General features: G+C 33.3%; 1 long non-coding RNA gene across 1 annotated transcript; it reads left to right on the plus strand.

Moving 5' to 3' along the window:
• Window positions 1-9,686: 9,686 nt before the first annotated feature.
• Window positions 9,687-11,163, plus strand: LOC123661405. The gene is made up of 2 exons (XR_006744338.1): window positions 9,687-9,753; window positions 10,993-11,163. It is a non-coding gene; the product is annotated as an uncharacterized LOC123661405 (long non-coding RNA).
• The last annotated feature ends 11,482 nt before the right edge of the window (window positions 11,164-22,645 follow it).

Genomic DNA, 22,645 nt, shown 5'->3' on the forward strand with positions numbered 1-22,645 from the left:
CGGTAAGGTGAGATTTTTTTTTGTTCTGATAATTTAGCTATAAGAAATCAGAGAGACATAAATAATATTGTTGATTTTGATATAAATAATACTCATTTTGTTCTCATGCTTATTCATAGTTATAAGGGCTGAACACTGGGTTCATCAAGGCTGATTACTGGATTTTAGAGGCTGACCACTGGCAAAAAGTGCCATATTTTGTTTGAATTTATATATATATTTTATAAAGAGACAGGTTGTTTTTGACATATGTTGTTTAAAAACTATAATAAACAATTAATCCAATCATGTACTACGTTTCATTATCCGACGAATCCTGTAAAAATGCCAGCTTTCCAAACTTCAAAAAAATGGTTATGAGGCTGACCACTGGTGCCATTACCCTATATATATATATATATATATATATATATATATTGAGTTTTCTCCGGCCGATTTGAGTAACCTCCTCCTTTTTTGAAGTCGGTTAAAAAAGACTTCATCCAAACCGGCAGCGAATCATTTTAACTCTCTTTTCTACTACTAATCCTTCACGATTTACTAAAAATACCGAGCTGAGCTCGGTCACCCAGGTACTATTAATTGTATGTGATGTTTATACTGTTTGTTTGTTAAATAAATAAAAATAAAATAAAATAAAATAAAATAAAATGATAGTCTGCAGTCAAATTGAAAAATTTAATAAAAGATTCTTTATTTTCATTTTTTTTTCTTGTAATTTAAAATTTTATTAAAGGTCGAATTTCAACCGCTGGCCGACCACTAGTTCATACAAAAATTCAAACTACGAACTCTCTACGTCTTTTTCTTTGTCTTGAACGTCTATTCAATTTATTATATTTTGTATTTTAAGAGAAAATACCTCCAATGTCGTAATAGGTACTATGTGCTACCAAATCCAGTAAGATTTATTAAAACTGTTTTAGTCATGTAGCAATTACCGAGATGTTTTTCTAGCTCCGTTCATAAAATGAGTTGAAGTAATATTAGATGGAGAACTTTGCTAACTACTACGATTTTGAGTAAGTCTCTGAATCTTTATTATCTTGTTGTATGTATTATGTCTAAGTAACAACAGCTGTAACGAGAGCATCAAGTACCTACTTTGTACTTTATTGCACACGAAAAACATTACAATTACGTAAGTTTTTAGTTTATCTAAAGTTATTTTTTATTAATTGAATTTCCATAATTATTTCTATACATAATTATATTATAAGAAAAGAATACAATTAATAACTATTAATTTTATCTAATCGAAAAGCTTATGATACTAAAATTTAATTACTCCGTGAACATTCTGATGAAATAGATTTTATCTTGTGTTTAATCTGTATAACTTGTTTTTACGTCTCTATATAAAGCCTTGGCTACACATGTAAGCTTAACTAATACAATTGTACATTAAAAGAACATAATTATATCGTTCTCAATTAAAAACCAATAAAAATGAAATCAAATTTGATTTAGTCGATCTATAAGCGACATTTTTTTTACAATTTAAAGAATCTATCCTACCATCACAAAAAAGTCTTCTTTTTTAATGATTTTTGATTGTTGACAGCAATGATATAGGTACGAGTACATACGAACAAAAATATTTATATTTTTTCAATTAATTGTTATCAATAAATGTTTGTAGTTTTTATATTTTAATTGAAGCATATATATGTGTGTGTGTATGTGTGTGTGTGTGTGTGTGTGAGAGAGAGGGAGAGAGAGAGAGAGAGAGAGTATAATTCCGACCTTACTATAATTTGAATACCTACTATGATATTTTTTAAATGTTAGTAGTTTTAATGTAAGCAAATATTTATATATCTGTGCTACGCCGAGTTACAAGTAATCGTAATTATACTACATAAAAATACAGATTTTAATGAATCTAATATAATTTAAATCATATAATATATGAAAGTTCACTTAGCATAAACAAATGCAGCGAGGCGCCAGTGACGCGTCGCGCCGCCGCTTGAGTATGACAAATAACATCAAAAATGAAACAACACGAATACCAACATAAAATAAAAATGTCAAAAATTTAAATTAAGGATTAAAATATTTAAATTTAGTACGAGTCCCGCTCGCGCTCCTCGGCGACGGGTGAACCTGCGTCCCTTCGGGCCCCGGTCGAGTGCAATATGGAAACGGACATATATTATTAAATAAAAAAAATGACTTGACGTATTGGATGTACGAAGATATCAGAATAAGAGATTCTGAATGACTGTTCAAAATTTTATAATTCTTTTGTTGTTGTTGTTCCTTCAATATCATCAGGATATTGTTTGTAAAAATAAAAAAAAATCGATATATTTACGAAAGTTAAATCTGATTGTACGAAGCGTGCCAGATCAGCTAGTACAAAATGTATCATCATCTTCCTGTCCTTATCCCACTTATGTAGGGTCGGCACAACATGTTTTCCTCTTCCATTCCTCTCTATTATTCGTCATTTCAGCGCTTACTCATTTCTTTCTCATATCTTCACTCACACAATCCATCCATCGCTTTTTTGGTCTGCCGATCGCTCTTCGTACTTCGACATTCATCCCTAACATTCCTTTACCAAATAGCGTTCATCCCTCCTCATTACATTCCCATACCACGCTAACCTGTTGTTCCTCATTTTCTCCGTCACGGGTGCTACTTTCAAACTTCCCCTTATATACTCATTTCTAATCCGATCTTTCCTCGTCACTCCACACATCCATCTTAGCATTCTCATCTCGGCTGCGTGTATTCTTCTTTCAGCGTCACTTTCGTTGCCTAAGATTCTGATCCATACATTACGACAGGTCTTATGATCGTTTTATAGATTTTCCCCTCAAGTTTAAGGGGCATTCGTGGATCACAAGCTGTTCCAGAGACATGTTGCCATCCATCCCGCATTTATTCTATTTTTCACGTCACGATCTACATTGCTGTCATTTTGTATTAATGACCCAAGGTACTGGAAGTCGGAGCAAACTGGTAGGGATACACCATCCAAGGCAATATGGGAAGAACCGGACAAACCGCTGAAATTGCAGGATAAGTGCTCGGTTTTAGATCTACTTATTCTCAATCCTGCGCCCTCCAATCTTTCCTGCCATTTTCCCAGTCTGCTCTGTACCTCAAGAGCATTATCTCCGACAAGAACAACGTCGTCGGCAAACAGCATACACCAGGTGCTTCCTCCTGTATGTCTGATGTTAGAACATCCGTAACTAGGAAGAACAAATACGGGGTTAAAGCCGAACCCTGGTTCAAACCTATAGCCACGTTGAACTTACCAGTTACTTCGGCTTCGGACTGGACATGGGTGCTAGCTCTATTATACATCACCTGAACAAGTCATACATACTTCTCTGGCACTCCTTTCCCTTTCATAGTACACCACAGAACCTTACGAGGGACCCTATATGCCTTTTCCAGATCTATGAACACCATATGCAAGTCTTTTTGTGCGAGTCGGTATTTTTTTACAGAGTTGGCGCAGTGCAAATATGGCGTCCGTAGTTCCTCCGTAGTTACTATTTTGATATTCTGATCTTTTTATTTTCTTATCTCCATCTTATCTTTCATATCTCCCATCTCTATCATTTTACCAACCAATCTTTCCCTGAATTCTGCAGAATCTCCCTGTCATCCAGTCCATTTCGTTCTAGCTGGGGGCTTCGGGCTCTTATTTAAACGTTGAACTTTCAGAGTTTCAAGTCCAGGAGCAGTAGCCTATGCTGGGAAATAAGGCTCTCACTCGGTATTACCTTGCAATTCTTGGCCGATTTTAGCCTCTTTCTTCTTGTTAAAAGAATGTAGTCAATTTGGGGAGAGTGTAGCGTTACGGTATATGATAAGATGTTGTTCCCGTTTTTGATAGAATGTGTTGGCTATTGCTAAGTCAAAGGCCAGGGCTGCTTCCAGTAGACCTTCGCCGTCTCGGATCCTGACTCCGTGACCTCAGCCCCCCATGCACTTACTCATACCCGTCATTCATCCTTCCCACATGTCCGTTAAAGTCCCCCCCCCCATGTATATTACCTCAGCTAGTACAAAATGTATCTATATTTAAAAAAAATGCTTAATGGTATTACCATTCACATAACTCATAGGTGGGTACTGTGTAGCAACTAATAGCATTTCAATTTTTCACTAAACAAAGCTACTTGACATATGGTATTATGCCGAACAATATGTTTTAAAAAGACCGAATTTATGTATTTGTGAAGTTAACATACCATCATTTTTAGAAGACTTAAGTTCTATCTGCAGTTCAGTACCTTAGTAACTTTAATATAAATCAATAACAATGAACTTAATAATGTCTGTTCTTAAGGTATAACACACTTTATTTTAATCGGTGAATTGGAAAAAAGAATTATATAACAATTTTAACGAATAAAATCCAAAAGCCTTCTCCACACTACCTCGACCAGTCCCAATACTATAAATTAATGGAGTGTACTCCGCCAGAAATTTTAAATATTTGAAAGAATTATACGTTTTAGGAAAAAAAAATCAGTCTCCAACAACATAATATATTACATAAAATAAATAATACAATCATAAAGTAGTTATAAATGCAGTGTTTATAAAACGTAATTGCGGTTTTATGGTCCATATATTTTCGGGATGGATGGAGCGTCACTCGGGGTCGAAAATCGGGAACGACTATCATGGGCTCGAATAAGGCGATTTGTTTTAATTAGGAGACGAGACGGTACGCCCGGCCGTACTAAATAAACAAACTCGATAGTGTTTGTTTACATAATGATCGGACCGAAACAAGAGACAATTAATACTTGTCCGTGAAGGATATTTTTTTCTAGATCAGTCGGACCATGGACAAAAAAATTTTTTTTTTTTTTGTCTACAACTCATAAATCACGTATCTTGCAGTTTATTTAATGTCAACGTTCAGTATTAATATACTTGTCATTTTTTTTAGTTTTTAAAAGCAACAAAAATGTTGGTATTTTAAAATGCCGCTCAATTGAAGCCCTTATTTTAGTTCTGACTTAAACGTTCGTATAAACGGTTATGAAATTCATATCTTCCACATAAGAGACGCGAGGGGAACGTCTAAATTAGTCGCAGGTAGGCCTTGCAAGTGACAGCTTATAATCGCGCCCCCGCCCTTGCTGCATTCGACAGCGACCTTTGTACACTAATCGCAGCTACTGTATCGGTACTGACGTTGACACCCCGCAAAAATGAGGAAACGCAATTTCTTTTTGATAACTAAGTTTAAGGATGAATAGAAATTATAATAATCGGATCGAAATCGCTTTTAGTAGGAATGAGCCACAGCAGATTTATACACAGTAGTAACACACACACATTACGTCTGGACTCTGGCGTTTTGAAGGTACACACACATGAGGAATCGTTACTCTTTTCAAGTAATATTTTTTATTATAAGTATTTGTCAAATACTTATTTGTATTTTACAAAATAACTATAATGTCAAAATCATTGATCTCATCTATAATTATCAAAGAAACAAAAAGAGAAGATACCAACCTTTCACACTTTTAACTTTTAATAACAGTCAACAGAACTTCTACCATGTAATTGGATAAAACTTTCAAAAAAGCAAGCGTCTATTTAATTAACACTAAAGAACCTCAAAACGAAATTTTCTTCTTAAACCTCTTAATTTTAACTCTTTCCCCATGTAGGAGAAGGATCAGAGCTTAATCCACCACGCTGTCCCAATACGGGTTGGCGGATATATTCCCTACTATGAGTAACGATCGCTATCAGGTGTACATGATAACAACCGGGACCGACGGCTTAACGTGCTCTCCGAGGCACGGTGGGGAGACCCACAAGGACTGCACAAACATCCAGATCACGGCAAACACCTGTATGGCCAATACAAATGTTTGTCATGTGCGGGGATCGAACTCGCAACCGCCAGCGCAACAGGTACAATCCATGGCTGTAACCGTTGCGCCAACGCGGCGGTAAATTAGCCACGAAAAAAAGTTAATTATAAAATGTAACATTTTTATAAAGAAAAAAGAAATCAGTTTCTACAAAATCTAATGACACTTAATGAACTTTTGTAACAAATTTAGCCTTATTTGACATGAATTAAGTTAATTGTAAAATGTTATATTTTTATAAAAGAAAATATTAAATCAGTAGGTATTAACTAAAATACTACTTAATTACACTTAATGAACTTTTCTAACAAATAATGTTTAGTATAATACTATGTTGACACGCAAAGTTAAACGTTTCATGTTTTTCGAATCGACCTTGTATCACTACACACTATTATCTGACTGAGTTCCAGGTGAAATCTGGGCGAAAGGAAAAGCCCTTTAGAAGGTGAACGCAAGGGTCGTATCGATTGCCACGCCCACCCATCGCGCGTTGCCAGGCGACAGACTTACCCAGGGCAGAAAATGTCTTATTGTAGCTAGAATAATTCTACTACACATAATTCGGTCCAAACGGCGAAGCGAAATTTAGTTTAGATTATTATAAAGTACTTGGAACTGTTTTGAGTTGCTCGTGTCGTGATAGTGTCGTAGTTAATCTAGTTTGTCAATAGAAGTGTCGACATTAATTGTTATGTGTAATATAATATGTACCCATGTGTGTAATATTATATTTTGCGTGAAAAATGTCGCTGATGTGATTACATTGTCTATTCTTGCTTTATTAATCAGTCGTGTATTTTAAGTCATCTACACCAAATCATTCTCGCTATGACTACTTATTACGTAATGAAACGAAGCTGTGAATGAATGACATAAAATTACCACAAAGTTTTTATTATACGATTAAAAATAAATATTTATTTATTTGTTGTTTATAATTTGTCGTATATAAAGGTAACATTTATATTAAATGATAATATATCAGCTTCGGTTTTATAACAAAAAAATTTTATAAGTATGTTAAACCTCTTTTTATCACTAACTTTAAACTTATGGAAGCGCTACTTATTTAATTACAACATTAAAGAGTTTGGAATATTACGAAACACACATCCCGAAACTCTTATTCCGGTAAAGTATTTTACTTATAAAAAAATTAATACATAATAAAAAAATTAATGTCTTTTACAACCCTAAAACCTAGTGTTATTTATGACCCTTTTATCTCGAATGGCCATCATCTTTTGTCGCAGCCGCAGGTTTGTAAAAAAATGTTTCTAAAAAAGTAATGATTGCGCAAACCGCCTCTGACTGCGGATTACTTTGTAGATCAGATCTTTTTAGCTTTAAAATAAATCGATACCAGAGATATCAATTTTTTTTTTCTTGATTTAGCAAATTTGACTCAGTTTTAATTTAATAGATGTCGTTTACGTTACAGGGTTAATTTACAAAATGTGTAGCTTTTTGCGCGAGAAATTCTGTGTAAGAGTGAAAACTTGATTAAAAAAATTGATTCCTTTTAAAATTATTTTGCTTTAGATAGATATATTTAACTAGTGGATATTAATATTTTTAAGTGATTAAATACTTTCTTATCTACCAACTATATTTAATTTATCAAACAATAACACTTTATAGCCTTTGTTATAATTTAATAAGCATTGGTTCACGAATTCCACCTTGTTTATAAAATATTCTGTAAAAAAAGTAAATTTCTGAGATAACATCTCGAATCAAACATTCAAAAATAAAATATATTATACACCTATCATATTAAAATTATAACCTATAATTTAATTTTCAAGACGGTTACATAAAAAACAAAGGTTTGGTGTTGTCAGGTGAAAAAAGCGGTCGCACATTCGTTTGTTTTTTTTTTTTTATTAGTCAACCCACGTTACAGTTTAGTGGTTCGGAATAGATAAATGAGTTGCGTTCTAGGAAAACGTATACTTTTAATATTGCCACTATAAATAAATCAATCGTATTACTATAAGCATTATGAGGAATATATGGTACCACGACTTTTTATTCTGACTTGTAATTTATTTTAATACAATAAATATTAGTTGCCAGTGTCAAGTTTTAATCTATATACTTTAAAAATTATGTTACAAAACTAGATTAACATTTATTTTTTTAACAAATTTCGTACAATCAAAATCGCATGATAACTGCTCATATAAGCCAGGCGCGACTTACACCGCGTAACCGCATATAGCACATATATTGCCACATTTATTCATAGTGTTTTGAAATACATATCACTACTTTTTGAAGTGAAATCTTATTTTGGCGCACCGCTACGGAAAAATGTGTGTGCACACATTTTTTCTTAGGTAGCAAGTTAGGGTGATCCGTCACGCTCTGAGGTGAAAGACTTGATCGGGTGAACTCGGGACCGTCAAGTGTATCCGAGCGAGTATGATACAGACAGAATCTCTTCGCTGCTAAACGGCGAAAAGCTCGATCGGGTGAACTCGGAACTTATTGCGTTATTGCTTGATTGCGATTGCTTATGAAGTTTTCACTTCTGCTGTACGGTCTTAAGCACATATTTAAGTTTTTTTCGTAGTTTCGGATTATTATTTATAATTTTTATATTAAATATTTTTCAATCACCTGAAAAATACAAAACGTTTTAGGACTTTTGTGCTTATCGTTGCTCCACACAAAATCCCAGAATTTTAAGTTTCAAGATTATAAATGACGAAACATAATTAGTACACAAATAATGAGAAAAAAGATGTGCTATTTATTTTCAAAAGGCTATTATTCCTATTTATTTAAAAATAAGGGAACGTACCCGACCCCCGTCTTTAAAAATACCACGCTTGGTCACAGAGGCGAGCGGGGGTTGGTCTTAGATTTTCGTCACGTCTCTAGAATAATCTCACGCTTTTTCATAAATATATTTTATTAGCTTTCTGTTTGCAAAAAATTATTTAAACCATACTTCTGAATTACTACGTGAGAATTCGAAGGGTAGGGCGGGCCCCTACCTATTTGCTAAGACCCCCCTACCGTAGGGGGCTTAGCAAATACTACGGATGGTCACTAGAGGGGGTTATAAATTGTAAAAACGGGTCACATAGTATGTAAAAAAAAGTATGGTAAAAGTTTCCTCAGATGTTCTTTTTAAATCTGCATTTTTCTATAATTAATTAAATACTTTATCCAAAATTCTATATATTAAATGTCAACATTATTTCGTATTACAACATAACAAAATATGAAAGCGTGTAGGTATTAGCATATAAAATTGCACTAAAATACTCTCATTGATCTTTAAAAATAACGTATTTCAAAAATATAATTACAAATTATTCTAAACGTCAATCCTTATGCGTACAAAAAACAGTGGAATTTAAACTTAAGATTTTTTTTAAATTATTTATTAATTACCAGTAACATTCATAATAAATACAATACAGCAATACAGTACAACAAAAACCAGAGATGTAAAATGAATAAGTGCATAACTCGAGAACGGCTCAACCAATTCGGCTAATTTATTTTTTGTATGTTCTTTAAAGCCCACGGAAGGTTTTAATACAAAAAAAAATACATATTCTATTTACATAGATTGACAGAACGAAGTGTTTTCGAGCAGCTAGTTTATAAATAAATATATTACACACGATGTTGACAAAAATGGTTATTTTTGTATGCAGGTTTTAAAATAGTACCTACTCAATAACTATTAATTATTACCTATATATAGGTAAGTATAATATTTATAAATAAGTATGAAATAATTTATGCATGGAACTTTATTTTCCCACGAAGAAACAAGTTACCATCGGCCAGACGGATGACTACCATGACAGGATACGGTCTGAATCGATCAATACTGGAAATAGATGACGTAAAGGTAATAATTGATCTTTTTTTTTCATACCACGTATAAATAAATTCCTCATTATGATTAAAATTAGTTCTTATTTCAAACGCAAAAAGAAATAAATAATTTATTTCTAGTAAGCTCTACTAATACTATAGTATAAATTTGAGTGTGAGGGCGAATAATTGTTACTCTTTTATGCACACACTACTAAACTGATTGTAATGAAACTTTGTACGTAGACAGCTGGAGATCCAGCATAAGATTCGAGTATAGGCTACTTTTTTACCGACTTCAAAAAAGGAGGAGGTTACTCAATTCGACCATATATATTTTTTTATATATGTTCGGGGATAAACAACTTCGTCGTTTATGAACTGATTTTGATAATTATTTTTTTGTTGGAAAACAGATATCCTAAGTACGGTACCATGATAAGGAAACCAGGCTCTGATGATGGAATCCCAGAGAAATCGAGGGAAACCCTCGACAATCCACATGGCTTTTAGCCACATGGCACTGGGTGTACCGATTTTGATGATTTTTAATTTAATCGAAAGCTGATGTTTACCATGTGGTCACATTTAAATTTCATCAAGATCTGATTACAACTTTTGGAGGAATCTTTGATAATGCGTATTTACTTGACTATTTTTTTTGTCTCCCTACGTTGTATTACTTGTCGATGTAACTGAAGTCGGTTTTTTTTTTTCGTTTACCAGCAGACACAATTATTATTTCAACATTCTTCGATCGGAAACTAAGCAAGTGAAATCGCGAGTTACAGCTAGGTAACCTATTAGTTTTCTGCTTCTTATTAGCAATAAACTCTTGCTCCTTTACTATTTAAAATAAATAAAGCTACATCTTTACTAACATTGTAGAGCTGAAAATTTTATTTGTTTGTTTGTTTGTTCAAACTCGATAATTTCGGGAACTACTAGTTCGAATTGGAAAATTATGTTTGTCATGGATAGCCCATTTAACGAGGAAGGATATAAGCATTTTTTTCTTAAATATAATGCATGCTAAACCCCGTGGAACAGCTAGTTTTTATATATGAAAACGCTTTATAAAAATTAATCTTGATATTTCACCTTAAGTGTTATTCATTATAAATATCAAAGTTCGTGACATAAACATTAGGATAACCTTATAATCGAACACAATAAAATTTTGAAAAGTATTTTTTAATGTTATATCCCTCATATTTTTTAAATATATTTCGTTAGTCCGAAATTCAATCTAAACCGTTATTTCCATCAACAGGTGGTGAAGTTTTCAAGTTTAACAATGGTATAAAAGTCCATCTCCGACAATGGCCTGGTCGATATATAAGACGGCTCAACAGATGCAACAATACATCCACGAATGATTAATTGTACAAAACTACAAACGTTTTACATGCAGAAATAAAAAATATAACAAAAATGAAACAAACCATTTCTGCCTTTTGTTTATTGCGACGACGCCAACTTGTCTGCGCCAGACCGATTCGAATTTGAACGTCGATCATTAATTATATTTTTGTCTTACTCACGCATTCCATTAGCGAGCCGATATGATCTATAGATCGGATCTATGGGTCTATCGATCATGTGTTTTTGAAGTTAAAATTTTATTAATTTAGTCGCATGTTTTTGCACAGGATCTTTGTTTGTTAAGTTTCATATTTCTTATTATTCATTATTATGAAAAATTACAACTTTTTGAAAATGTACTCATACGTTCCTACTCTTGGAAAATGAAAATGTTCTTCACTCATCACTTCAGCCTGTCACAGCCCACTGCTAGAAATAGGTCTCCCCAAGTTCGCGTCAAAAATGGCGCGAACTCATGTGTTTTGCTCACAGTCACCACCCTGGGCGGACAGATTAGTGACCGCGGAGCTAGTTTTGTCGCACCGAAGACGCTGCTGCCGTCTTCGGCCTATGTATTTGAAAGCCAGCAGTTGGATGGTTATCCCGCCATCTGTCGGCTTTTTAAGTTTCAAGGTGGTAGTGGAACTGTGTTGTTATTAGTCGCCTTTTACGACACCCACCGGAAGAGAGAGAGAGTGGCGATATTCTTTACTGCCGTAACCATGAAGCATCTACTTACTATATTCGTAATTAATTATAAATAATTAAAACTATCCACCTACTTTTAAAATAAAGGCAAAAGTGTTAATTTGCTTTCAGATTCTTTTATACCTTGTTTACTGTATTTATTAAATGTCTTTTTTAAATTATACAATGAGACTGCAAAAGTAATTAAAAATCTTCATAGAAAAGACTTTATCAAAAGGTTAACTAATTATCTGTAAACAATATTTCATCTTCGGAGATGGCATGATGCGAGACAAAAAACGAAAGGTCGAAAAGACCGCGCCAAAACCAAAACGCTCCGTTCAAAAACAAATAAAAACTAAATAAAAAATGACGACTGTTAATGACCTGGATGACATTTGGGAATTTAAAAAAATTATCCAAAACATTATTAACAACTAACAGCATTCATGAAATGGGCTTCGTGTGATTATTAAAATGAGAAGACAACAATTACTTACCTACCCTAAGAACGAAGTCCATCAATTAACCCGGCGAACTGTTTCGGATACCTACATCATGCGTGTATATACATTTTATTGTTTTATTGCTCGGACATGACGTTTTATAAACGTTACTCTCCGAGCAAGTCTTGTTTCGTTTCAAAGATTGCTTCTTCGTAACAAGCTTCGGATGGCGTGATAGCAAATAATTTTATAAGGACCTTTAACAATATGTCAAGCCCGTTCGTATTCACTTTTTTCTTGCTTTTAATAAATAATACGTACGGTCATAAGTTTACATTGTTCGATTTCGAGCGAAACGCAGCTTTGCACGGATATTTCTCAAAATTTCTTTATTTTCATAAAAAAGGCTACAAAGCGGATTCTTTATGCATTTCGAGGATGCATTTGTTATATATGGGAGAATGATAATGTGATTATTGTTTTGCGAGCTTTAGGATGATTGATAGTCGATTGTCACGGATAATGAAGTATTTTGGAGTCTTTAAATTTTATATCTTGAATGTTCGACAAAATGAAACATCGATTAATTCTTAATTCACTGATTGATAGTTTGTGTTGGGATCTATTAAATGTGATCTTTTTGTAGATCATTTTATGAATTTTTATGTTTTACTAATTTTAATATTTTTTATCGTCCTTGAAATAAAGTTTTAATGTAAATATACCTCACTGGACACAGTTACTTGATGTGTTTATGATATTGTGCGTATTTATATCCTTGCACAATATATGTAAATATGCACAATATCATAAACATTCTCATCTGAGCAATATACAAATTAAAATAAAAGTAAATTGAAATCGCCAAATAGTGAATCATTTACTACACATTAAAATTTAGTTGTTTCTATAACCTCTTGCGGTAAAATTTATTTCATCAGTTCCATTCACAACGTAAAATTACTATCGGGACAATGTCGAATAAAATAATTAATTATCCACGCCTTTTAACTCAATATGTAATTTTAATTTAGTCTATTGGTGCTTTCGACACGCTCTCTCATCAGAAATATGTTGTTTTGTTAATACAATTGTTGTTGTTGCAGTTCGTGTCGATCTTTACGATTGTAGACAGCGGCGCCGGCGATTCACCGATAGGTCAACTATTGAGTTCTAATAACATTTATAAACACACGGCGAGTATCACAGTACAATCAACCAATATACAAAACTTTTCCATCGTATTTTGACTCTTATACTGTCATATTAGCGATTATTTTTCTTTTAAGTTAGCATTAAGCAAATGTTTCATTTACTTTAACGTATATATGTATTTTACCGACATTTTATCTGGGTTATTTTTTTGATAAGTTCACAACCTCTAACCTTTAAAATTCAATGTCCTGTTAGCATACTCAATAAAAATTATGACGCGATACAGACAACATGAAATGGTATAATTTATATGATTATTTTGTTAGTTGTTCACTTTATTAATAATAGGAAGGAACACAAATATAAATTTATTAAAAAAAAATACACATAAATAAATAATGTTTTGACATAAAAAATAGTACTTAATGACCCTAGATTACTATTATACCGGATTTTTCATATTTCGAAGGGTTTTCAGGTAGTAGAATAGTTTTTAAACATTTAAAGGAAACCTGAACAATACCGGCAATAACAGAGCTATTGTAATTTGCGATTGAGGCTCAAAATTTTAAATCAACATGGTTTCCATTTAGACTTCAATAAAAATAATAAAAACAATTAACAATTTAAAAACTTTAACTTCTTTCCTGAATGATATTATAAAACTTTTATTTTATTGGAAGGTTTACTCAGATATTTAAAGCGATCATTTTTAAATCAAAGGAGGCGGGGCTGCTCCTCCCTGGATGAGCAACCCGGCTATTATCCACTTAGCCGAATCACTTCTGTATCAAACAATTTATTTATAGCCGAAAGCGACCGTTTTTTCGCGTTGTCTAATATTAAATTAAATTAATTTTGTTTGAATAAATACGAAACAACTAACAACGACGAAAAAACTATACACCCCTGAAAAACCATCAATTTATTATATTACATTTATTTATGTCTTTTATTTAATTTTTGTTGTTTTTAATAATTTGTCGCCGTTATTTAATAAGCATTAAAAAAAATTTCGCGTCAGCCTGTAATATCCCACTGCGGGGCATAGGCCTTTTTCCCGATGTAGGAAAATTATCAGAGCTTAATCCACCAGGCTGCTCCAATGCGGGTTGGTGAATATATTCCCTACTATGAGTAACGATCGCTATCGAGTGTACGTGATAACAACCGGGACCGACGGCTGCACAAACACCCAGACCACGCCAACGCTTAACGTGCTTTCCGCGGCACGTTGGGGATACCCACAAGGACTGCACAAACACCCAGACGACGGTAAATATTTGTATGGTCAATACAAATGTTTGTCATGTGCGGGGATCAAACACGCAACCACCAGCGCAACAGCCACAAACCAGTGCTGTTGCGCCGACGCGTCGTCATATAATAAATAACAAAAAAAAAATTTTGTTCAAAGTAGGTAGTTTATACCTATTACCCAGAAGCCCTCCATCCATGAATCCATGAATCCATGGATTCTACCTATTGCGCTTATTCTGTCGAGAGCGGGGATCGAACCCGCGACCGCCAGCGCAACAGTCAGTACTGTGACCGCTGCGCCAACGCGCCCTCCTGTATCTTACTTTATTATTATTATTTACTAGCGGCCCGCTCCGGCTTCGTATGGATATAAAATATATATCATTCACTGAAAAAATGATTAAAATCGATCCAGTAATTTTGATTTATTCATTACAGCCCGTGGCCCGCACGCGTTAACTTTAGAGTAAAACAATTCTTCTTTTCCTAAATCATGAAATTTTTTGTTATCTTTGGAATATCTAAATTCATACACTACATTTTCACTTATTTACTTTTTATACTATACTTATAGGCACGCTTCCGGCCGGCCGTAACCGCCGCAAACGCTACGTCCCGCAATTTTTAAATCTGTAATATCTTCGAAAATACTCATTTAAATTATATGCTGTAAAGGGCCTTATAGATCTATATTCAATCAACAATATATTAAGGGTATTTAAGTAGATAAGGATTAATGCTGTATTGGTTAAAATCGCTTCGAAAATTAGCCATTATTTGTCGTAAAAAGTAAATGACAAAAAAATGTTATTGTAGGATATCCATAAGAGACAGACATATACCATAGCGAAGTTTTCTGTAGACCTTTTCAATATGTATAATACTTAGTACATTATTTTGATAAATCTGGTAGGGTTCAGCCTGCGTTTGCAATGTAAGCAGAAAAAATGTAATTATTTACGACATCACACCTCAAAAATAACAGTATTTCTCCACTATTTAATGCATGTTATTATACATATAAACCTTCCTGTTCGATCACTCTATCTATTAAAAAAAATCGCATCAAAATCTGTTGCGTAGTTTTAAAGATTTAAGCATACATAAGGACATAGGAATATAGGGACAGAGAAAGCGACTTTGTTTTATACTATGTAGTGATTTAGCTTACTTTATTCCTTATCTTTACTTTTACGACGTACTTATAATTCTCGATGTTAAAAAAATACTATATCAGCTATTGAAGTATATTAGAATTATTTACTTTTTCAAAAAGATAATTTAATTTAACTATGGAAATAATATATCTATCTAAAATATTCGTCATCATTTTATCCCAAATTTTGACTAAATTTTTTTTTACAAAACAAAGCACATCAAATCATTACAATATTAAATACAATTAGAACCCTAACAGAAAGGGTAAAAGGATCCTAAGGGAACTACTAGTTGTATTACTGGCCCCCCTTACATCATTAGATTTCCCACAAACACTTGTAAGTGTGGGAAAGCAATGTAAACAGAATTACGAATTAACAAAACAAATATACAGAATTTATTAAATGAAAAACTAATCAAATGTAATACAATTGTACCATGTTTGTATAAGGAAATTGGTTTGGAGAAATAGCTTAGATGAATTTTTGGACAATTATAAAAACCAAACATTTTTTAAATATTACCTACTAGCTGTGCCCGCGACTCCGTCCGCGTGGAATAGTGACTTAGGACAGCACTTTTTGGATATATCTTTTGGTTTACTTTGGACATCAGAAGAGCTCTAATATTTTGTCTCTTGTCGCAAACTTATAAAACATTCATATAAACCTTTACATATTTCCATACAAACTTTCATATTCCCTGTTGTTATTTTACACCCTTGAGGGTAAAACTTCTACAAACCTTGAAGTTATATTTTTTAGATCAAATCAACAGTCTAAAAATTAACTCTTAAACTTCAAGCTTCTAGCTCTAAAAATGACGATACTTCCATACAACTTTTCATCCCCACCTTTCAAACTTTTACACCCCTTTTTTCGCATTAAAAATTAGCCTATGTTCTTTCTGAGGCTATAGACTATCTTTATACCAAATTTCATTTGAATCGGTTCAGTAGTTAGAGCGTGAAAGCACCACAAACAGACAGACAGAATTATTTTCGCATTTATAATATTAGTAAGGTTCGTCTATTATCTATGTGCCTGCATTACGAAAAACTGCTTCACGAAATTAAATGCAGCTTTTGCAGTTGTTATCAGTATGTTACAGATAGTTTTTTTTTTTTTTTAAACTAGCTATTTCCAATTCTGATAATTGATATTTATAGCAAAGTAGTCACGCAGTAAAATTCCACATGTGCAAAGACGCTGGTAAATGCGAGTATGTATTATAACTAGCTGGCCTGGCGAACTTCGTACCGCCTTTTTTGTGAATGTAACAATTATTTATATCAAAATAAAATATAGCCTGTCTTTCAAGTTGGATCAAACTGTACACGGTGTGCAAATTTGATTAAAATTGGTTAAGTAGTTTAGGGAGTCCAACGCAGATAAACAACGTGACACGTAATTTTTTATATAGATATTAAGATTAATGTCAAGAGGTAATTTGTCGTCGGAATACGATAATCTTAGGAAATGCAAAACCGCTCTGGTAATAACTGCTAATATAAGAAAAGACTCCGCTGTCCGTCTGTCTATAACAATAAATGTATATTTGAGACCGTTATGAAGACACTAGACGGTATCAAAATGCCGATATGATAACAAAACTTTGTTTGAAGCAAGGCATACCAGAAAAAAATATTACTCAAAATCTAAAGCACACTGACTAGGGAAATTATTAAATCTCGCAGAAGATCACAGCTAAATGACACTGCTCTTAATTAGTGTTCTATTCCTGTGGTGAGTAAGGTAGCCAGAGCTCTTGGGGATGCTTTATGTTGAAAGGAGTGGCAGGTAACGCGCATGTGAAGCACCTAGTGTTGTAGGCATCTATAGACTACCGGTAACCGCTTACCATCTGGGGGACCGGGCGTTTGTTACACTGGAGTGTAGAACACATAAAAAATGAAGTCAATATTTTAATTAGTTAGTCTTTATTAAAGTTAGGCGTTTTTCCTGTATTTTAGCTCAATCTTAAAAATACGTATGTTGTATTGAATGTTGTACCTATGGTTGTACGAAACATTGTGTAAGTTTCCACGTCAGACAACTAATTTACCGCACTTTTTTCTACTAATACTTTCATCAAGTTTTTTAGGATATCAATTAACAAAAACAAATTAATTTCCGACACTATTTATTATAATTTCTTTTTATATTTCTACTAGCTGACATGGCAAACGTCTGTCATTACAAAAAACAATTTCTAAAAATTTAACAATAACTGAACTGAAGGATGAAGTAGCTAGAATTTGGAACCAAAATGAAGTATGTGTACATAATTCCAATTGTCCTTTCTACCACAGGTGTTATCCCAAACGATTATGGTCTCAAACTACTAGAAATAATTGATACCATTTACACCACCTTAGAAAAAGCTGTCATTTAAAATACATGCTGAATCGTAAGAAAATTCTTGCAAATTGACGAACACGACATTCCACACAACACATAAGCTTAACACACCACACGCCGCATTTACTTGCTTTTGACCCGTAAATGTAGGCAAACCAGCCAAAGGCAAAAATAAATTATCATACATAATAATATACTTTATTGCACATTTAAACAAAGAACAAATTGAATAACCAGGCGTACTTATTGCTAAAAAGCAATCTCTTCACTTTGTGAAAAAATATTTCCGCACCTACTACCTATAGCAGATAGAAAAACGTGAATTGAACCAAAAAATTTGTTGCTTTTTTGGTAATAAGACACAAAAAGGGTATGTAGAACTCGAATTATCACACTTATCACAGGAGGTACAGATTTTTTTTTTTTTTTGGTATTGCAGGGGAACCCATTTACGGGTGATATCCAGGACGCCCGGGTAGGCAGTCCTAGACCGTATGTCGGCTTCAGCACTTGGGGGTGCAATACCGACCAAACCCCTGCGGCAGCCTTCAGTCGCTTTAATTCGAGGGTCCCGGATCTGCAGGCAACAGGATCCCTCCAGCGATCGGCTGGCCTCGGCGAAAAGACCAGACTTCTCCTCCACGGGGACTGTACGGCTCACCTCTGAACAATCCCGACGACGCCATATCTAGCAGGACCGGGTTCCCATCCCGGCCCGACACGAGCACAGGGGCGTTACTGGAGGCGCATTAAGTAGCGCCTCCTACGCACCCCCGTTCGTCGCCTGCGGACGGAAGCCTCGTCGGTGGCCTCCTCTCTCATCCGCTCGTCGTTCTCCTTCTGGGACATTACTGTCTCGCAGAAGGAGACTATCGCCGTGCAGGACAAGAGGTACAGAATGATTTGAACTCATATAGGAACTAAATAAGGTACACTGTCTGTATACTACATTCTAAAGAGGATTTAATATGTAGGCCTTATCAATTTTATGTATGTTAATTATTTAAAGAAATTGATTTATAATTTGATAAATGTACTGTCTACTTTGAAACAGGGTTCTTATTACTTTTGTTAGTCGCTTAAATCCGTTAAATCAAAAATAATCAACTTTTTTATTCAGCAGTAAATCTTGTTGGCTAATAAAGTCGCCTTAACCGTTCACCCTTGCTGTAATCAATGTCTAATTCCGTATTCGCAGCTTACGATAATGATTAACGACAAACTTCATTAATTCGATCTGTTGGGATTAGATGATGCCACGTAGTGAAGGGTAGGAAAAAACAAACGAATTTTGCAAGGGATACGGAACGAAGGGATCTTTTAAACGCCCTCTAGTAGGGTCTTCGCTTTACACTATTTATAACATACCATATATTATATTTTTCTACGTTTAACATTAAATGAAAAGATTTTAATAATTATAAATCAATCAATATAAAATTTTATCTAAAAAATATTATATAATTTAAAATTACGTTTATCAGAACATATCTATTTAAAATAATTTCAATTGTTCAATAAATTAAAAACAACTAAAGGGTACAATGCTTTTAAATTATAGATAATGTACAATACATTTATTCTTTTTTTTATAGAGTAGCTCTTTGTATGTTGTAATAAACAGAAATATCGCAAGGAGTCAACCCTACTTTATCAAATCTCTGTGTCAACAAACGGGGCTCTGTTTAGTCTGCCTCCGGGGATCTATTCGTTTTTAATAAACTTATTTACCCTGCAGTAATATCTATAATCGCTTTATTTATAACCAGATCGTGATTTTTAACAAAAAATGCTTCAAATATAAAGTGATCGAAAAAGAACATGAAAAATATTTTAATTGTGTGTAATATCAGTCTTTATCATTTCTATAGGTAATTATAATAAAATATGACCACATAAAATTGAATACTGGATTACTTTTATGTCTTGTACATCTCTCTCAATAGGTATAACAAAAATGAGGTCTATTTAAAAGTAAATAAATGAAAAAAACTGCCAACTTTACAGCTACAATATAATAATTTATCATTTATCGTTGCTGGTGTTCAAATAACGTTGAATAATCGTACGTAGTACGTAGGTTCGTAAGTATTATGTAACGTAATGATAATCATGTGTCTATCACGCGGTATTTTCGTCTTTATCAAAACGTGTATTATGATATACTTCGAACTAACATTCTTGTAAACGATTTAACGAAAAAATAAGAGACTTAGACCAGACCTTGTCTATGATAAATAATTGACATTAAACCAACCAGAGTGTCATATCTGGCATCATGTGTAGCTTATCTCCCTTATCTTAAATCCTTGAATGTAATAGGTATTGTACATTCAAGTAAAACAGCTTTAAATAAATATTGTTTTTTTATTCGATTAGTTTTAAATTAAATAAAGCTTGGACTTATTAAATTAGGTATCATCATCATCACTTTAGCCTATCGCAGTCCACTGGTGGAAACAAGTTCGCGCCAAAAATGGCGTGAACTCATGTGTGTTGCCCATAGTCACCACACTGGGCACGCGGGTTGGTGACCGCAGGGCTGGCTTTTAATTTTTTTAATTAGGTATACAAATAGTAAATAAATACGAAAATTTAGGTAACTTTTAGTGTGGGTATGATTTTTCACACTATAAAGATACAAAAATAACTAATTGTAATAACTCAGAATTAATTCAAATTAGTCTGCGTTACTTTATTGGATACATATTTTAAATTAAAATCTATTTATTCTAAAACCTATTTTCTATCATAAAACCATAAGTATCACTTACAATAAAATTTTGATGTAAAAAAAACTTAAATAAAAGTATAAATAGCCTAATAAATTTCCAAATTTAGTTTTAATTTTATTATAATTTTCACTCGGTACGATTATAAATATACACGCACCTACCTTGATATATAATATATACTTACATATACTTATTTTAATGTAATACGCATGACGTTCTTATAAAGGTTAATTGTTTATACCAATACAATCAACTAAGTCAATTAAAAGGTCAATGACATATTTTTAAATAAAAACATTCGTATCAGCTTACGTATTACATTAAGACGTGGAAATTAAAATATGTACTAATTTAAATGAAATTTGGTCTGGACTCACCTTATCGCTAGAGACCTAAAATAATTGTTGGTCGTATTTATACCTTATGATCAAATCTTTCAACGTATCAAATTTTTTGTTAACCATTTTATTCTAACAAAAATATCAGACAGTTAATCTATTTTTGCTGCTGTGTGGTTACGGCAGTAAAGAATATAGCCACCCCCTCTCTTCCCGTGGGTGTCGTAAGAAGCGACTAGGGGATAACACAGTTCCACTACCACCTTGGAACTTAAAAAGCCGACCGATGGCGGGACAACCATTCAACTGCTGGTTTTGAAATACACAGGCCTAAGACGGGCAGCAGCGTCTTCGGTGCGACAAAGCCAGCCCTGCGGTCACCAACCCGCCTGTCCAGCGTGGTGACTATGGGCAATACACATGAGTTCACGCCATTTTTGGAGGCCTTGTGGAGGTTGTTATAATAGAAGTATCCAATAAAAGCCCGAGCCATTCAATTAAATTGTTATATAAACCCGTTAGCTGCAACGAAATGTAAAGTAATCAAAATCAAAATAAAAAAATACCTTATCCAAGTAGGCTTCAAAGGCGCTTTTGAATCGTCATTTTAAACATTAAAATTATATTTGTTTTAATTAATTAATCATAGTTAAAAGTTATACTACTAATATACATAGTCTGCGTAATGTATATTACAAACAGTGTGTAAATTAATATAAACGGTCACATGTTTCATTACGTGTTTATTTCATAACAGTAAGGGACGTGAAATCTGGTACAATTATTAGTAAATAAATGCACAATAATATTATACTCGTACAGACAGCGCATGTAACGACCAAAGTTGACCTCGATTACAAAATACTTAGCGAATATTAATCATGAATTTTAATCGTAAATAGAAAGAGATAGACGTAGCTATTAGTCTTGTCTCTTTATTTATTTTGAAGTAAAATATAAATAAAAAAATATAAAAAGTAAGCTGGTGAATGCGTGATGAGAGCGTTACGAAAAATGTGATCGGGCGAGGAAAATGGAAGTTGAGAGGGATATAAGTTAGTGAAGATAGAAAGAGAGAAAGTTACGTTTACGTTTCGTATATTACTTTAGGGACAACTAAAAAAATTTCACTTCAGTCGTGTGATATAAAGCAAACTCGTTTTTCATTTGTATTAGTACGTTGATATTTAATTATATTTCTCAGTGACGAACAGGAAAATAATATAATTTGTATTGTCATATTTCCATCGACTTTTCCTTATACTAAAGTGTATTGTCATTTTATTATTGGTATCTTCAACTGGCAGATGTGTACATTTCTTTATTTAAAGTAATAAAATAAATGAATGGCAATGGCTTTAGTAGTTTTTTACTCGTCTGTAAATGTATATTGTAGATAGAGGTTCTCGAGTGGATAGCTTG

Source organism: Melitaea cinxia, chromosome 2 (assembly GCF_905220565.1).
Source record: "Melitaea cinxia chromosome 2, ilMelCinx1.1, whole genome shotgun sequence".
Classification (NCBI taxonomy): Eukaryota; Metazoa; Arthropoda; class Insecta; order Lepidoptera; family Nymphalidae; genus Melitaea; species Melitaea cinxia.